Source organism: Mus musculus, chromosome 9, assembly GCF_000001635.26.
Source record: "Mus musculus strain C57BL/6J chromosome 9, GRCm38.p6 C57BL/6J".
In the NCBI taxonomy this organism is placed as follows: Eukaryota; Metazoa; Chordata; class Mammalia; order Rodentia; family Muridae; genus Mus; species Mus musculus.
In genome coordinates this window covers 28,645,747-28,664,424 of record NC_000075.6, presented here as the reverse complement: position 1 = coordinate 28,664,424, position 18,678 = coordinate 28,645,747, and the positions used below count along the sequence as shown (strand labels likewise).

The following is an 18,678-nucleotide window of genomic DNA, read 5'->3' as shown; positions in this document are numbered from 1 at the left end:
AGCAGGTCTTTTAAGTTAATAGTGGTCTCTCTCTCCCTTACCACCCTTAGCCCACCCCTTTCTCCTGTAGGCTCCTGTTCATGGCATAAGACGTATGATTTCACATTGTGTGGCTAGGATTTAACCCCACAGCTGCCCACTTGTCTTTCAGAGCTCTCCCAGGTGTTGCTGCGATGCTCCAAGAAGCCACCCAAAGCAATTCCAGATATTTATTTGCCACCTGGCTCTCTTTCCTCCTTCCCGCTTACAGCTTTAAAACCCAGCCTCACGATTTGTTCATTAAACTAGTCAAAGAAGTGAGCAACATGAAATTAAAATGTTTCCAAGCATACACCATTTTAATCCCATTCAATAGATTATCCTGACATATTTACTCATGGCCATGTCTGTCTCAGTCTCATCCATGGAAAAGTATAAATTAAAATTTTAAATTAAAAGCAGAGAGTCAGGGGAGCTTGATATCTTTTTGAAGAATGGCACGAGTCAGCCACAGGCTCCCCACATGAGTGTCATGGGAGCAACGACTCCGGAACTTCAGAAATTACAGCTCACGGATTTCCCCCGCAAACACCTTCCCACATATAATGTACGGGATCACAGAATCCCAAAGACGGCCTAAACCTCCCAGGTCATTCTTCTTTTTCCATTTCTGCACATAAACAAGCCCTCGCTCACTTCCTGCTCAGGAGAAACCCAGAACTGCTAAAGAAATGATTTATTTATGAAGCCAAACGATACAGTGAAAATGGATTAGCTTGTTTTCTATCTGTAGGTTTTCTAGGTAACTTGTGGATTAACCAGAATAAACACTTTAATAAGAAGTTCCAGTCACAGGTCTGTAATTCACTAAAGACCAGAGCCTTTCCAGGCATCAGTTTTCTCGCTTAGAAGTTAAGTGATACATTTTTAAAAACTCATCATGTGGAGTGAATCCCTAAGGAGATGAACGTTCTTAACACTACTGTTAATGGCCGAGGACCACAGTGAACAATCTTTGCGTATTACCTCTTCACTCAACACTGTAAAAAGATGCCTCAGATATAACATTTGTGACTACTTATAACATTCTTCTCTCATTGTGCATATATGTCAGTTAAGATGTTTGGAAAATTAAGTTGGACATGCATCTTTTTGGATGCCATTTATAGATCATGCTGTCTCAAGTTTAGAAAGCAAAGATTGTTGCATATAAGTGGGTTGAATGGCCAAATGGAAGGCTGGCAGGTTTGTGGAGTTCATTCTGTGCTATCCAGAAGAGTCTTTGTATCTGAATAAAATCTTATTTAAGGTTTTCTTTATTTAAATAGATCCCTCATTAAACAGACAGATGGGCAGGGACAGATGGGGGAGGAGGGGTGGGCGACGAATTCGTCACCATTCATATAAGCACTTCTCCTGTATGTAGGATGTCAGCTCTGCCTGTTTAAAAATATATGTTATGTATTTTTAATAAGCCAATCATCTTCTCTAGAACAGTGGCTTATTTTATATAGATTATGCAAACCATCTCTCTTAAAAAATAAAATAGAAGGCAAGCAAACCTCTCTCCTTGTGTCAGGAAGGACCCAGAGAGATTCCCCAAGGGCAAGAAAATCTCAGGTAAACTTTTGCAAATGCTTCCAGTTCAGGCCCAGGAGTTGCTGGTTTGAATTCATGTCACCCAGAGCCTGCACGTCTGGCTGCTAGCATGGGTGGAAACAAATAGGCTTAGCCCTGGAGTTCCCAAGTTTCTCCAAGAAAAGCAGTAAAAAGAGCAGGAGGCTTTTCCCATGTGCCCGTGTGCCGAGGGAAGGGCAGCAGAAAGCCCGAAGCAGTCCTTAAGTGTATGTGAACTGCAGAGCCAAGCAGCTCTGTGGATGCTGAGTGCCAGCTGAGCCTCCATAGACACTTGTTAGTCTGCAGCAAAGGAGAGAGAGATAGGTTTCTCAATCATGGGTCTCAGGGAAGAAAGAGAGACAGAGGGAAGAAAAGAGAAGGGGAGAGGATAGAGGAAGGAGAATGAACAAGTCTTTCAGTTGGTTCCGAGTACGTAACTGATAGTCCACAGAGGAGGACTCACCCTGTGTTCAACTCATGTGAAGGCTCAGTGTAATTACGCTCTTCCTGAGCTCATATTAGCTACCAATTCCTGTGAGATTTTGACAATTCTGACTGCCCTGTGACACTTACTTACTTGGTATCCCACAGATCTGTCAGTGCCGTGAAAAACCATGCTTCACACTGTCCTTGTCCTGGGTCTGTACAGGCTTCCCATTTAATTTTTCCACACACACCTTGCCTTGCTCAAGTCCAGATGTGGGTGTCTCCTATCCACATTATCTATGGGAAAGCCAAGTAGAGTCTTGTTAACTTAAGCCGTAGGGGATTGAGGCCAAGTGGGGAATTACTTCTGTCTTGGCTCATTATAGTGAATAATAATGGGATACTTGTATGTGCATTTTGGTAAATTATTCATCTTGTGCACAGGAGAATCAGGCCAGAATATACATAATATGGACAACTGTCAAATCTGAGCTCCTAAAAATACCCAACCTAAGTGTTTACAAAAGCCCTGCTTCTTCCCTCCTTAAAGATGGAGGTCAGACTCACCTACCTCCTCCTGAGTTCTGTATGCAGCTCTCTAAGTGGATGCTCACAGTCAGCTATTAGATGGATCACAGGGCCCCCAATGGAGGAGCTAGAGAAAGTACCCAAGGAACTGAAGGGGTCTGCAACCCTATAGGTGGAACAACAATATGAACTAACCAGTACCCCGGAGCTCTTGTCTCTAGCTGCATATGTATCAAAAGATGGCCTAGTTGGCCATCACTGGAAAGAGAGGCCCCTTGGTTTTGCAAACTTTATATGCCCCAGTACAGGGGAACGCCAGGGCCAAGAAGTAGGTGTGGGTGGGTAGGGTTGTGCGTGTGGGGGGTGGGGTGGGAGGGTATGGGGGACTTTTGGGATAGCATTGGAAATATAAATGAAGAAAATACCTGATTTAGAAAAAAAAGGTGCATTTTATAAACTATTTGTCATCTTAGTGTAGCTCTAGAGTCACTTGAAAGAATCTGAAGCTCTCAGTCAGAGCTCGGCTTTGTGGTCTTTGACTCTCATCAAAGGTAACTGGGAGAGAAAGAAATGTTTCCAGGCTAGGTCGGCTCTAACATCCCTCTCCCCACATCAGCCCTGATCACTCTAAACTAATGGTAGCTGAGTCCATTCCCAGGGGAGGTTTTTGTTTTGTTTTGATATTAGTTTTTTTGTTTTTGTTTTTGTTTTGTTTTGTTTTTGCTTTATAAATACCCTTTCAGTTGTCCTCTGACACTCCTGCTTTTTCATGTTCAGGACAGAGATCTAGAAAACCTTTGTGAAGACCTTTAATACTCTTTCCAATTCTAGGAAAATGAACTTATGGAATAGAAAAAGTTGGGGGACCCAGATATTTCTTTTCTAAGAATCAAGAGACTGATCTTCTTACATCTTCACTTATAACACTTTAGATCATCATCGTCGTCACCATCAAGTCATCATCGCCACCATTTTCCTGTTAACACTCTACAACCATTCATACCTATTACCAATGAGAGTAGTGTTATTGAAGAAAGTGGGGTGATTTGTCAAAGATGCTTGTGACAAACGACAGTTGGCTCATTCCTTGCCAATGGCTGTCATCCTTCATGAAACTGTAAAGTGTTAGTTGAGAACTCTTTCTGCCTTTTAGGGACACTGCCAAGGCTCACCACTGATGTTTCATGATCAACAGAGGGAATGCACCATGATGATGAGGGTGATGGTGTCACAGGTCAAGGGGGGTGGGAAGAAAGGAAGGCCATAGGGAAGTTGGGGTTCAGATATCAAAGAGTAATCCTTGGCTACATGCTGGATAGTTATTTTCAACCTAACATAACCCTAGCCATATCTTAGAAGATGACTCACAATTAAGAAAATGCCTTCATACCATTGGCACACAGTCAAGCCTATGGGACATTTTCTAAATTAGTGACCGATGTGAGAGGGCTCAGATCATTGTGGGTGTTGATATCTCTGAATGTACAAGAAAGCAGATTAAGCAAGCCATAAGGAGCAAGGAAGAAAGCAGAGTTCCTCTGTGGCTTCTGCTTCTCAAGTTTCTGCCTACAGGCCCCTGCCTTGAATTTCTGCCCCTGATTCCCTTCATCCCTGACTGTGAACTGGATACGTAAGCTGAAATAAATTCTTTCCCACCCACATTGCGTTTGCTCCTGGTGCTTGCCCACAGCAATAGAAACTCTGACACACACTGTCTTCAAATTGCACTGTAGAAAAGACACAAGAGTTTCTTTTTCAATTCTTGTTAGTCATAGGAACCAAAAACCTGAACACCAGCTGCATAAGCCAGGGGAGAAGAGGAGGCAGTATTTGATAGATACACTAGATGTGGGTTGCTTCCTGGTTTGTTTTTTTATGTGTGTGTGATGTTCTTGATAGAAACTGGGGGAAGGTGGGGGATCCCTGCTTTAAAGATGGACAAACTCTTGATACTTTCAGAGGTACAGAGTTTTCTGCTCTGGTCTTTGGGTACAGGGAACTAACTATACTTCCAATTGGAACAAATAACTTATCAGTAACTACTTAGGACTCAACAAGGACAGTTTTCCTACTCATATTTTCTCACCCAATAATGACTTGCCAAAATGTAAATGTTATTTTTTTTCAGAAGTAAAATTCACCAAAAAGTAAATAAAAATTTCACCAAAAAGTGAGTCCAGAGAGTGGTGGTTCTAGAATTCTATTCCATTTTATATCAGTCCATCTTTCCACTCTCTTACTCTTCCTTACCCTCCCAACAGTAATCTATAAGACCTCTTTTATAAAGGCTGCCCACATTCTATCCTTTTCCAATTGACCAGTATTGTAAAACTCTCTATTGTAAGCTTATAGGTAATATATGGGTGAAGAGACTCCTTCAAAGTGTTTAGATAAAGCATACAAGCTCCAACAAAGCCAGATAATAAGCCAGGCCAGAAGGTTTCCCCTGAAGGAATCTAATTAAGAACAAAGCATATGTGCATTAACATTCTCTTCTAGCTAGCAGGTTCACCTCTGAAAGTGTTTTATTGTTGTAAATCTGAGAGAAGCCTTATTGTTAGGGTAAAGAGGGGAAGCAGAAACAGTGAGAGTTAGGGAGGCTTCAGGGTTTGCTACAGCCATGGAGGAAACCAAAACTAAAACCCTCTGAAACAGGCCTCATCTCAGTCTCTTGGAACTGACTACAGCTCAGAAGATGTTAGGAGAGGGAAGTTGTCCTTGCTACTTAAGGCTGAACTTTTTTGGCAAAGGGAATGGCCAAGAATTAATCAGACATTTTTTGGTTTGGTTTGGTTTGGTTTGGTTTTGATTTGTTTTGATTTGCTGGTTTCCTGACAGGGGAAATGTTACCAAAAACTCATATGTACACCTCAAGACCCAAGATGGGAGACCCCCCTCTTATAACATAAATAAAATCAAGCATACCTTTACAGCTTTGAGGAATGATAATGGCTGCTTTCCTCATTAAAATTTATTATATTGTTAAAAATAGGAATCCACATAGGTCATTCAGGAAATGTGTGACAGGTGCTTATTAAACCACCAAGTAACTCCATCTGATATAGAGTAGGTAGGGTTTTTGAAAGACCTCCTTACACAAGGTTATAATTCCCATCTTAAATGCCCAACAGCCTCTCCTGATTCTTCCATGAGAACATAGTAAATTCTGCATTCCTGTCCCATGGCAATCCTCCACAGTCAAAAATGAAGGAGATGATGCTATTCTTCAAAGTCACCTCATTTTGATCTCAAGATCTTCCTTTTACTACTTTCATAGACTCCTGGTTCAAATCAACCAGTTCCCATGTGTGCTTAGAAAACACAGCCTGCTAAAAGAGCAACCAACTTCAAAACAGACTCACCCTCAGAGAAGGTATAATTTAGTGATTTGAGCTTTGCAATGCTTAGAAATTTGAATATATACATTATATATACATAATATATTATATGTATTATTAATATACAATATATTCATTGAATACTCAATTCTTTGTGTAAAAGATTCTACCCTTACAATTTACAAAAGGGATGAAAGTATATACACACACAATGTGCGGTTTCAATATTGCCCTAATATTCACAAACAAGATGCTTACTTCTGTACCTAAGTGCATTCTAGAAAACAAAGGAGCACATAAATATTTCTATTCATTATTATATTTAAGATTGTGGTTAGAGAAATTAGTTCAGAAACCAACCTGGAAATGAAGATTAAAACTATCTGGCTTCATATGATACACCTTGTGCACAGAAAATCCTAATGTACCCAGTGAGGGAGGCAGACTAAAATGAATATGGAAAGTTGATGAAAATTAGAAATGCAAAGAGAATATAGTAAAAATTTGTCTCTATTAATTGACAGTGAAAATTTAAAAATTAATTCTATTTATAATAGCATCAAATGAGTAAAACTGGTTGAACCAAAATTTAAAATTAGAAGTATAAAATGTATACTTTAAAATTAAAATTTACTAATGAAATAAATTAAAGAATGCCAAAATTTAAAAAAGAATGACAGCAAATATTCAAGAAAAACGGAATTGTGTATTATTAAAATGACAATACTCTCCAAGTCAATCTGTAGATTTACAGTGGTTCCAAAATTACTCCAGCTGGGTTATGCTTTAAAGTTGGCAACAGGAGCCTAAGAAATTGAAAAACAAGAATAATCAGAGATTTGAAAAATGAGAAATATTTATTGTAAAATTTATGATAGTGAAGAAAATATAGTATTGGATTAAGATATCTTTGGATAGATCAAAAGAATAAAACTGGAGTTTAGAAACTCATATTTATTCATTTATTGTGTGTATATGTATAAGTGCATGCGTCTGTGCAAATGCATGTAGGTAATTGTGCAGCCCAGAAGATGGCATTGGATCCCTTAGTACCAGAGTTAACTTTGAGCCTACCTATGTATGTTCTGGGAATCATATTCCAGGTAGGCAAAGACAGTTATCACTCTTAACCACTGGGACATCTCTCCAGCTTCTGTCACATTTATTATCTGTTGATTTTTGACAATAGTACCAACATAATTGAATATGGAAAGATAACCTTTAAAATATAGTGCTGGGATGATTAGATATCCACATGCATTTGAACTAAGCTGAATGTCTAACTCGTAGTATATATTTTAAAGAAACAACTCAGTATATTTTGTAGATCTATAAATGTGAGTTAAAAATGTAAAACTTTTAGAAATAATCATGTACATACTCCTTGGAATTTTGAATTAAACAGTGGTTTCTTAAATAATTTAATAAAATCCGTGCAATGAGTGCAAATATAAGTAAATAGGATTATATCAGACATTTGCAGGTGAGAAAGAAGAATCCAAAAAGTAAAAATAAAATGGGTGTGGCCACTAAACCACTACCTGTTAGTCAGGTAGGAAGCTGAGCAGGGGGACTGTGATGATTTTTTGGGGCTAGCCTGAACTACAGAGTATTGGGGCCTTCTTATAAGTACATAAATAAATGGAAAGAAAATATGAAGAACAAGAAAAATATTTTCAAATATTCAAATATTTATGTACTTGATAAATGATTTGTTTCCAACTCCCTCAAGAACATTTACAACTCAAAAAAATAAAATAAGCAAATAATTGACAATTTAAACATCTGCATACGTATTTCTCAAAAATGTGCAAATTGCCAGTAAGTATAGGAAAATAAATTAGCTGCCACTGTCATCAGTTACATGCAAATTGAGCTATAATTCCATATGCCATCATGACCACTACAGTAGTTATAGAAAACACGGAAGATAAAAGATAGTGGGGGAAAGAAGCAAGAAGTAGGTAAGGAGACAAAGGTGGGTACAAGGAATATGGAAAAGATGGAGTGAGAGAAGAAAGGAAGACAGAAGGAGAAAGGAAAGAAATGCAGAGGGAGAGAGAGAGAGAGAGAGAGAGAGAGAGAGAGAGAGAGAGAGAGAGAGAGAGAGAGAGGGAGAGAATGAACAAGAACAAGAGATAATGGTGTTACTACCCACCACCTCTCTTTACCTCTCTATTAGATATGCTAACCATTTATTCAATAAGATAAGTACAGGAGATACATTTGGGAGAAAGAAATCAAAAACATTTTTCTTGTTCATATAAATATTCATTACATGATTGTTTTGTAAGAAATGTGAAAGAACTGATTAAAAAAAAATTCCTGAATTATAAGCAGTTGCATTAAGGGTATAAAGGAGATTTAAAAAACAGAAACACTTTCCTAAAAGGTTCCTGACCAAGTATTAACAGAAATTTAATGCACAATATTATTTATTTAAGTACCAAGATGAAATATTTTGCTCAAAATATAAAAAGTATGCATAAAATAGGTAAGGAAACTAGTAACCTGATGTAAGAAATCATGGACTCACTAAATAAACAAGATATTTCACACTGACACAGAAAGACTCAATATTGTCATGGTTCTAACTCTTTCTACATTGATCTATTGATTCAATGCAATCCCAAGCAAAATCCCTGTGAGTTGCTCTGTAATTAATGAAAAACTGATATAAAAGCTATATGGAAAGAGAAAAGATACAAATAGGAAACGCAACATTGAAGGAGACAATTGAACTTAGAAGACTGGCAAAAGCTGACTTCAAGATCCACCATCATTTCAGTAATCAAAGAGAGTGATGGAGGCAAAAGATCAGAGGGACAGTTAGCACATGATGTGAGACCATCTCCTTCTGCCATCATGTCCAGGCAGTATACAGTAAGTCCTGTTTGCTCACTTAGTAACTGTGCCAAGTATCAGATGACTGCCATTGTATAACGGTTTCATGCAATGCTTATGCACTAGGCTAATCCTACATCATGATGCCTATGCCATACAGCACTTCCTCCCATCACATAAGCGTATCATCATCTTTTATCAGTAAAAGAAGGGTAAATAAAGTAAAACAGTATTTTGAGAAAAAAAATCATATACACTCTTATAATAATTTCATTTTCCCATTGGCTATTGCTGCTAATATTGAACCTTTCTTACTAAAAATTTATTGTGAATTATATTTTATTATAAATGGTAGGTATTTGGGGAAGAAAAGTATACCTAGGATTCAGTGTGATCTGCAGTTTCAGGCACTTGCTGGAAGGTGTTTCAGAGTTTGCTACCTGAAGGTAAAGAAGGACTACTAAGTTGACAAATTTTTAAAGATGGTTTTGCAACTCTTGATTATACAAAACTAGCTTCTACCATATAATGCTACAATTGGCCTCCTTACTTTTGTCCCCAAAGAGTTATATCATGTCATACAAATTCTGAACATGAATGTTTGTGACAGCTTTATTTATAACTGCCAAAGCACATAAGAAATCAAGAAGTCCTTAAGTAGGCTAATGAATAAAGAAGTCATGGTGTATCCACATAACAGAATATCACTGAACATTAAAAAGAAATGAGTTTTCAAGCTTATTAAAGATGTGGTGGTCACTTAAATGGGTACCAGTAACTAAAACATGCCAGTCAAATTGCTATAATGAATTTAAATAGATGACACTATGGAAAAGGCAAATCTACTAAGACAGTAAAAATACCAGTGATTGTCTGAGGTGGGAGGCTGAAAGAGCAGAGCTCAGAGAATGGTCAAGGCTGTGAAGCCAGGCTGTGTGATTCAACTGTCATGGATGCATGACAACTTACATTTGACTAAATCCATAAAATGTGAAGACCATGAACATAGCCTAATGTATACTCAGTGTCACAGTGGTGCCATGATCTTTCCTTTGTTAAAACAAATTAGGAGTGATCTCACCCTCTGTGCTGTGTACTGTCCCTGAAACTCTTTTTGGTCCCCAACAAGAACAATCTCAGCAGAGAAAGCTGCTTTGATGACAGAACTCCGGAAACATAAGCTGAATCAACCTTTGCTTTGTGTAAAGTGCTCAGCCAGTAGTATTCAATTGTAGCAACAGAAAGTAGCCTATTGTGGGATATGAGCCAGCAATTACATTTCTGGGTATACACCCATAAGAAATGAGTTCATGGCTTCACAGAAATCATGAACATCATAGCAGGCAATATTTTTCAATGAATGGGTGAAAAGAAGAATAAAAGCATGGTAAATCCACACAGCTAAATACTGTTTTAGGCATAAAAAAGGCATACACCAAGTCAACAGTACAGTCTTCAACATTGATGAATCTAGAAAGCATCATGTTGTATGGAAGAGACAATCACAGAGGATCACGTAGGACATGGTTGTATTATGTACAGTACAGAATAAGTAACTGTAAGTTATTGAGATTGAGAAAATAAAGTTAGGAGAGGTATAGGGAGTGACTGCTAGCAGGTACAGGGTGAATAAGGGGGGTTATGTGAGAATGTGAAATTGAGTGGTTGTAGAATTCTATATCTATATTAAAGTGCACACTTGCTACATGCTATGTAAACCATTCCTGAAGACAAACAATAATAACTCTCCCCCAATACCAAACCTGTTAACAGAGAAGACAACATATATACAGAGTTAAGGATGATATTACTGAAAGACATCCCATTGGCCCTTTGGTGTTTAGGTGATCACAATAAAGTGATGATAGGGAATAAGATTCTGTACCTGGTGGTTATCCTCGTGATCTGTTGGGGCCAATGTAGGATGGGCAGTAGGTGTCTTGAGAAGAGCTTTCAGTAGACTCATAAGTAAACTCTCTTTCATCCTAGATCATTATTCTTCCAAGTATCTTTTCCTTTGGTGATTCAAATGTCTTTTAAAACCCACTTGAATTTCAGAGTGTGCTCGGCCCTGGCAGTTTGAATTTCACAAGGAGTTGTGGCAAACTCAAGTTGTGTGCTGTGAGCCACAGTGTTGGTCAAGGCATTGTACAGTATGTGTCTCTCCCCCAGCCCTCAGGACTGGACTTCATGTGTTGCTGCTTAAATATCTGTTAGTATTTTTATAGGTACCTCTCACATCCCATAGCTTTTAAGGCAATTTGTCTATTCAATAACAGTCTTTTCTGGGTTATTATCAGCAATGGCTTCATCCAAAGAAATAAAACCAATGGGCATGCTTGTTTCTCACATAAGAGAACTAAGCGTTGATGAGGTGCTAAAAGATATATCCCCCAAGGTAATCAGCTGCTTCTTAGTCCTGGTTAACATCATCTAGGCTCAAGAATAAAAATCACAGGCCCAGAGCCTTCAAGAGCAATGGAACTGCTTCCATGTACAGTCAAGTAAGAATTCTCATGATTGTGGCAGGTAGCAAAGTCACTATGGACAAACCACCTCTGCTACAATTGTGACCATTTCTATCTTGTAAACGCTAATTTTGAAGGTTTCAAGGGATTATTTTATTTAGTGTCAACAAAATAAAATAATGAAACTGATTAGAGTTCACTCTCAGGCCAGATTAGTCAAGGCCTTGATTGAATTACAATGGTAGGCATAGAAGCAGCCTCACCAGTCAGTTATGGTGGCAAGGTGCACTGGAAGTGACTCTGTTGCAGGGACTCCTACTTGGCCTTGCACACTCTCTAGCTTTCCCTTCTACAGACAGTAGCATCTTCTCTGGTGCAAGAATTTCCTGTGGGGAAGTGCAGTGATGGTAGTGTGGATGCTGGGGATTGATTTCCCCAATCCATTTCCATCTCTTCAGTCAGAAATGACTGTTAAACCACAGCTTCTGCCCCAGGCCCAAGAGACAGAGCAGGGAGTAAAGCTGAATAACTATTTGTGTTCTATTTATTATGGCTCAGCACTAGCCACCCAAATCTAATTTTCTGGTGGCACTTTCTACCTAGCTAGAATTGTTAATGAAATGGACAGCAAAGGCCACAGATCCCTGCTTCACAGGAGAAGGGGTCAGACAGAAAACTCCACACCTCATTTATGTTTTATAACATGGCATCTTTAAGAGAAAAGACTTGACCCTCTTTTTGTTTTAATGATAAAAGGGCAAAAAGGGAGCAAGCTTCTTCAAAGCACTTGCCCAAAGGAATGGACTCTGGATATTTGAAGAGAGGAATGTCACTAAGAGGACCCTAAATGAACACCTCCACAGGATAAACAGTGTTCAGAGTCAGGGTCACCTGTAACATCCCCAGAGGCCACCATTTTGGAGTGCTCAGAAAGGAAAAAAGGACCTTCAAGGCAGGAAAGCTCACAAGTCAGCTGTAAGCAAAGTGGATCAACACCCAACAGGATCTTTCTCCATATAGTTAATAACAACTGTAGAATCAAGGTATGACCCTCTTCAAACAGTGCTTCTAGGTAGAGACAGTGCACTCATCTACACAGAAGGTCACAGACAGTTGTTTTCCATAGCACTTGTCCCTGGTCTCTAAGAGTTCAGCAGTTCATGAAAGCACAGAACTGGGCCATAGAAGCAGATACCATGCTTGTGCCCCTCAACTCCTTTGCTCTGATTCTAGAGATACGTTATCTGCTAAATCCACTGCTCCCATCTGAGAAACTGGAGTTTGGGTTTATAGTGCACTATGTAGTTCTTACTGCTCTTGTTCACTTGCAAGAACACAAAAGTGGAAGTGCTAGAGATGTCAGAGTTAGAAATGAAAGGCTGTATTCAGACAATATAATCAGATATCTGCATCTACAGATAATGGTCTTTTAGTTCCATTGTATAATCTAATAAATCAAGTCACAAACAGTTCAGGTTTTGTTGCTGCAGGCCATATTCTTAGCAAGTGACAGAGTTAGATTATTAAAAACTAGTGTTCTTATCCTAATTCATATTACATTTGTTGGATTTCATATAAAGAGAATGCATTAATTGACACACAAGAGCATCCAGCCATTTCCATAAGGGACAAAGCCACCAAATACAGATCAAATGTCTTTATTGGTTTATGAAGACTACTTGATATGATTCTACCTCAGTGGAAACAAAAGTTCCCAAAGAGTTCTTTCCAAATGAAGATTCTAACCATAAGGAGTTGATTCAATAAGTGCATTTCTTAGTGCCTACTATTTATACAAAGAATTAAGAGTGGGAACTGGGCAGAAAGTTTTGCTCTTGTTGGGACTCTGGCTTGTCTTTGTTCAGAAACCAACCAACAGACACACAGAAAACTAGCCTTGTGACCACTCCTCCTTGGAAATGACTGTCTTCCCCGAGATGGTTTTCTTTGTTTGAACTTCTCATTTGTCATATAGCTATAGGGTGAAAACAGCTTGGGTTTAAAATGACTATAATTGCGAGATGCTTAAAAGTCATTCTCGCTTTTCCATCTATCAATAGCCTTCGAATCCATTTATTTTCACATAACTGATAAATTATGTTTGAGGGAGCTGTACTTCAGTAGAGATCATTTTTAGTTTGATGTCAGGGCTAATGTCTAAACCTGGTTGCACTGCCTGCTGCCAACGGAGCTTTTAAATAAGTGTCTCTGGATTAGATTTACATTTAAAACATACTAATTTCCTCTTGCTACCCCAGGGCTCTACTATAATATCTAAGTCCTCAGCTTTTCCATGCAGCTTTGGCAGTCATTGAGATGGCTCTTAAGTACCCCTAAATAGTACTTAGTTGGGTCTAGAAATACATATGCCTTTCCCCAACCCCTGCTGCCTTCTTCTGCAGCCCTTTAAAATTAATCAACTTAGAGATTTGCTGTGATAAAGACTTAAAAAGCATCTTTATCAGACCAGATTTTAATATCCAGCCTGAATTCTCTTGAACATATATCTTTCCAATGGTAGCATTTTTAAGACTTCCCTGTTATGGCATCCTTTCTGGAGTCATTGTTCCCCATGGTACAGGATTCTTTGAGACAAGCTACAAGAAGCTAAGAAGAAGAAGATGGTTGCTTTAAAATGAAATGTAGCAAGCATCCTCTTTGGAAGAAAACATTAATTACATTTTTGAAGGAGTTATAATTGGATTTCACTTCTCCCATTTTGGATAGCTATTCAAGCTCTAGCACTAACATACTCCCAACATCTTTTATTCAGTCAGCTTGAGAAAAGGGAGAAAGATTTATTTGTAATTATCAAAAATAAACACAGTCCCTGTGAAGTAAGCACAGAGGAACAGAACCTGGCTTGGATCCCACCTCGTTAAAGATGCAAATTAGGAACAGGCCATCATAATGGGAGGTTTCACTAATCCTTTCCCAGCAATGTACATCATTAAATTAGCCTCATACGATGGCATCCACAGTGTTGTATAACTTTGGATTAGTACACGGTCCTCAGAGCAAAGGCATCTTCCTTTGGGCCTTCATGATTGCTCCAGCTGGTATTTACTTTGAGTTACCGACCTGGGGCATGTTCTCTCAACATTCATTCCTACTTGTCATTATTCTGTCTGGCTATCCTATAGAGTTGTCCATTTCTTGATCCTGATCCATTAGTGGTCTCTATCCAAACCTTCTGGTCCTTTTCATGTTAATCAGAGTTGGGCTTTCCTTCAGGTGCTGGCCCCAGGGTCCCTGAAGCAGATGTATGTGTACCGTCAGTTGCAACTCAGATTCTGCAGTTTGTCTTTCGGGAACCTGATAATCCTGAATACAACAGTGAAAAGGAAGGTAGTAACTTGACTGCTGTGCCTTAAAACAAATTAACTTTTAACAACATTCTTCTAGGTTTTCTTAGTCAAAACCAGCTGTATGGAGGAATGTATCATTTAGCCTAAGCAAAACAGAATGCTTCACTCCACAGAAACTAACTGGGATTGACCTCAGTGAACACCTTTCCACTCATCAAATTCTTACTCCAAATGCAAAGTTGTTACAAGGCATCAACCATGTAACTGTTTATTTCTGAATCTTCTTTATTACTTCCCCTCCTTCCAATCCCTTCATGACTTCCCAAACACTTCACAGGAGGTTCTTTCTAGTCCCAGCCTCCAGCCTTTCCAGAAGATTCCTGAACTGTCCATTTTCCTAATTTTCAGGACTGTTAGAAAACCAGATCTGTATTATTAGATACCCAGTGTTATCCACTAATGTTTAAGATGACTCTGTCTGGACACATCATCACAGGGCTGCTAGCAATACTTCTCTTCCCATTTAAAATTTATTTTTACAAAGAAACTCTACTCCTTGAAGTACATCAACGTCAAATGACTGTGGCAAAAACTCAGAAAGGTTTACGAGTGTGCTGATTTATGATGCATCAGAAAATAGTAGCTATCCTGGACACTAGGTCTACTTTTTATGCTACTGCAGTATGCCCAAAATATTTCTAAGTAGATGATGCATATATGTATATACAAAGTAAACATTCATTATACAGGATAATTGGCTTTATTATGACATGATCATACATGTACATAGAACATGAGTACTTAACTCTTGCCTGTCCCTTCTTCCCACTTCTACTGGTCCCCTTCCTCTTGGTGCCAGTTGCACAAATTACTTTGTATTAGATGTATTAATGTTAAGAATTTTTATGCCTTTCTATGATACCAAATTTGTTTGATTTAGCTTGATCATGCAAAATCTAGTTTTATGATGCTAAATACCTTGTCGATTTGAATGGTCAACTCAAGGCTTGGACTTCTATAGCTCAATCTATATAATTCTATAAATTGCTCTACTTTAAGCTACGTATATAAAGATATTCTATGCAACTAGATAGCAGGGAGTGTCATCACAAGGACTGGTGACTTCAGACGTTCTTCTGCAAATTTACTATTTAGCCTTTCTTCAACGGATAAAACTAAGTTTTATCTCTTTAGTTTCTAGCCTCTTTAATCCTTCAAATACTCAGGGAATTAAAAGCAGAACTCGTATTTAAGTCAGAGTCTTCCATCTTCATCTCACTATTTTATGACATATCGTAGTGCTGCCTTCTGAATGCAGCCTTCCTGTCTGTTACAAAATCAGCTTCCAAATTGAAGTACTAAGTACCAAGCATTTAGAAAGTGATTTGGTTCTCGTAATACCACCAGTCTCATTTGCATCAGTCACTTCAGCTTCTTTTACACCCAACCAAAAAGCAGAGTGCTGGACTTTTTTAGAGTTAAATGTTTGATATAAAACAGATATTCTGCTAATTTGCTTTGCAAATGGAGTGTTCTGTGATTTGCTGTATAATGCACTCCAAGTGACTTCCAAAATCTAGGGATAACTTTTGGTGCCACTTACACAAAGTCACTTACCAGTCTGGTTTTCCCTTTCTTATCTTGGATATGACAGTGTGACTATGCCTTCAGCAGAAGGAAACTTTATAAAGATTCTTAAGAAGCACTGGGAAATGCTTCGTTTTATACATAAATCATATGCAATAATTAATCATTTCACTTTTTAGAACTGTATTATTTTTCATGATTACTTGTAACAATTAAATTTAAAGCATCCTCCTGTATATTTAAAATACAGCATAACTCCCCCCCCCCATTTTTTAAAGTAGAAACTTCTTGGGATGAGTACACATGTCATCATTTATCTGCCTAGACCAGACAGCAAATGACAGAATGAGCAGAAATCCAAGTGAACTGAACTGGCATTATTATGCGTGGACCCTACCTTGAGGCCACTTGAGAACCTTGACATAACCTTGAGAAAACAACTGCTTTAAAGAAAGACTCAGTCATCCACTCCAAAGTTCAAGGTATTAAATACAACAGTGGCAAGTATCTTCCCAGTCAGAGCTTATTATTCAGAATTTACCATATTCAACTCTCTTTAAGAAGAGATAAAAGAATTGAATCCTTGATTTTGATGAAATAGGTACTTTACAATACATAAAAGTGGCCTTCACTTTCACATAAAGACCATATTATTCAGTAGCTTCTAAATGTTTCTTAAGCTCCCTTTGGTGAGCTTGAGAGAAGTGTTTGCGAGATGAGGTGAATGTGTTTCTTGAGCTCCAGAGCTGTCCCATGGATTATATTATAACTGGTCATAAGTACTGAGACTGCCATTTAAGTCTATAAAACTGGCCCACAATTGTGTGGAATGCATTTCTAGGCTTATTTTCAGAATATACAAAGAAAACATTCAATAATGTCATTTAAGTTGTGAAGGGCAATTTGACCATTATGTCAGGATTTTCACAGTTTTCTCATTGATTGGGAATGACAAGTTTATGAGGAGCAAAGATCGTTTGGATGACTGACAGTCCAAATTTTGCTCTTAACAGTGGTGGTTTTGTTCTGAGGAACAGGGCAAAGACTCTCTGAGTATTGTTGAAATTGTGATTCTCAGAGTAAAAGCAATCCCCTTCCTTAGCTGGGGGTACTGGAAGAGAAAAATGCCCGACAGCCTCATCTGTTGCCTTAAAACTATACCCAGGGTCAGAGGCATCTCTGAGAATCTGAGGAAAATTTGCTTAGCTCCATTTTTGACTGAATTGGTTCAATTTCATGAAATGATATTTAACATCTCTGGAGGGCAGACAGGGTTGTCAGTAGGCATGAAGAGCTAAGCTTCACAGAACTCATGAGTACAGTTTGGAGTCAGAACACGGGCCCTCCAACCCAGCCTGTCATTTACCTGTGTGTGAGATCCCAGGCAAAGTGACAGGCCTTAAAGAAACTCCACCTCACACATATAAACAGACTTACTTTCTACACTAAATGGATCTTATAAGTTTTTGATGAACAGAATTAATACAGGATTAAAATTTGCCTACTATCTTAGATGAGCCTCATAAGGGGGAAAAACAGCAACACAAATGGCTATATTTGACACTGAGAAAAAATGACTTCTGGCAGCAGAAGCAGCATTCAAAATTAGTTTCATGCATGTATACTGATATGCATGCATGTATACTATATAGTTTCATGAGTTATACTGCATAGTACTGGCCTATGTCTTAGAATATTGATCAAGATATGATTTGAGGTTTTGCTTGGACCAGGCTCTCTATATGTCATCTTAGCCAGAAGGTTGAAATGAAATTAGATGAGGTTCTCAAAGTTTAAAGTGTAACAGGATCCTCTAGAGACTATCACAACAAGGGTTCCAGATTTCACTCACAGAGTTCCTACATTGGCAGCAGTCAGGTGAAGTCAGTAGATTCTTGTCACAAATAGTCTCCTGAGGAATGCTAATGCAGGTGAAACAGTGGGAACACGGAGAGGATTACACACACCAGGTGTGCATTGGAATGCCCCAGCATCTAATAAGTCAATATTAACTTATAAATGGGATGTTAAATGTAACTCAGGGAGCATCCAATATATGAGACATTAGTTTATTCTTCCTCTTTGGGTAAACGTTAGAGAGATTAGGAAGCTGAATGGCTTCTGTATCAAATCTTTCTTTTGTTTCCTTTCATAGAGTATACAAACATATATTCCAATATTATGTGTGCATGATGTTATTTTCTCTGTTTACATGTTTGTGCATGTGCATAATGCATGGTGCTAGATTCTGGGTTACAACATAATTGGAGAGAGTGTAAGGCTATGGCATTACAGTAACTGTGTCTTAGTTTCATCTCAAGCTTTACTCAATGGTATTTTTGAATATGTTCTAAGTCTTAGCTGAAAAACATCACAAGCGAATAGGAGCCCTCCATACAGAAAAGTGCAGTTATACCAGGTGACTTGCAAATGTCATCCCTCAGTCTTCCAGCTCCACTGATTATCTTATCAGAGCACCAAAAAAAAAAAAAAAACCTAACTTCAACATAGAGCCACTGGGTAGAAGACATTCTTCTGCACATATCAATCCTTTTAGCCTCAAAATCCTAAGAGACATCCCAC

At 38.4% G+C, this 18,678-nt stretch overlaps 1 protein-coding gene across 10 annotated transcripts in view; it reads right to left on the bottom strand.

The window, feature by feature from the left end:
- Window positions 1–18,678, bottom strand: part of Opcml (opioid binding protein/cell adhesion molecule-like) — a 1,134,695-nt gene that overhangs the window by 260,986 nt on the left and 855,031 nt on the right. The window contains exon 1 of one of the 10 annotated variants that reach the window (XM_006510440.3): window positions 2,174–2,792. The exons of 8 other annotated variants lie outside the window; for them this stretch is intronic. The gene's annotated coding sequence lies outside the window, so the exon portion shown is untranslated. Of the gene's footprint in view, window positions 1–2,169; window positions 2,793–18,678 lie in introns of those variants that run through there. One more of the 10 variants, XM_030244424.1, reaches the window with a different exon arrangement.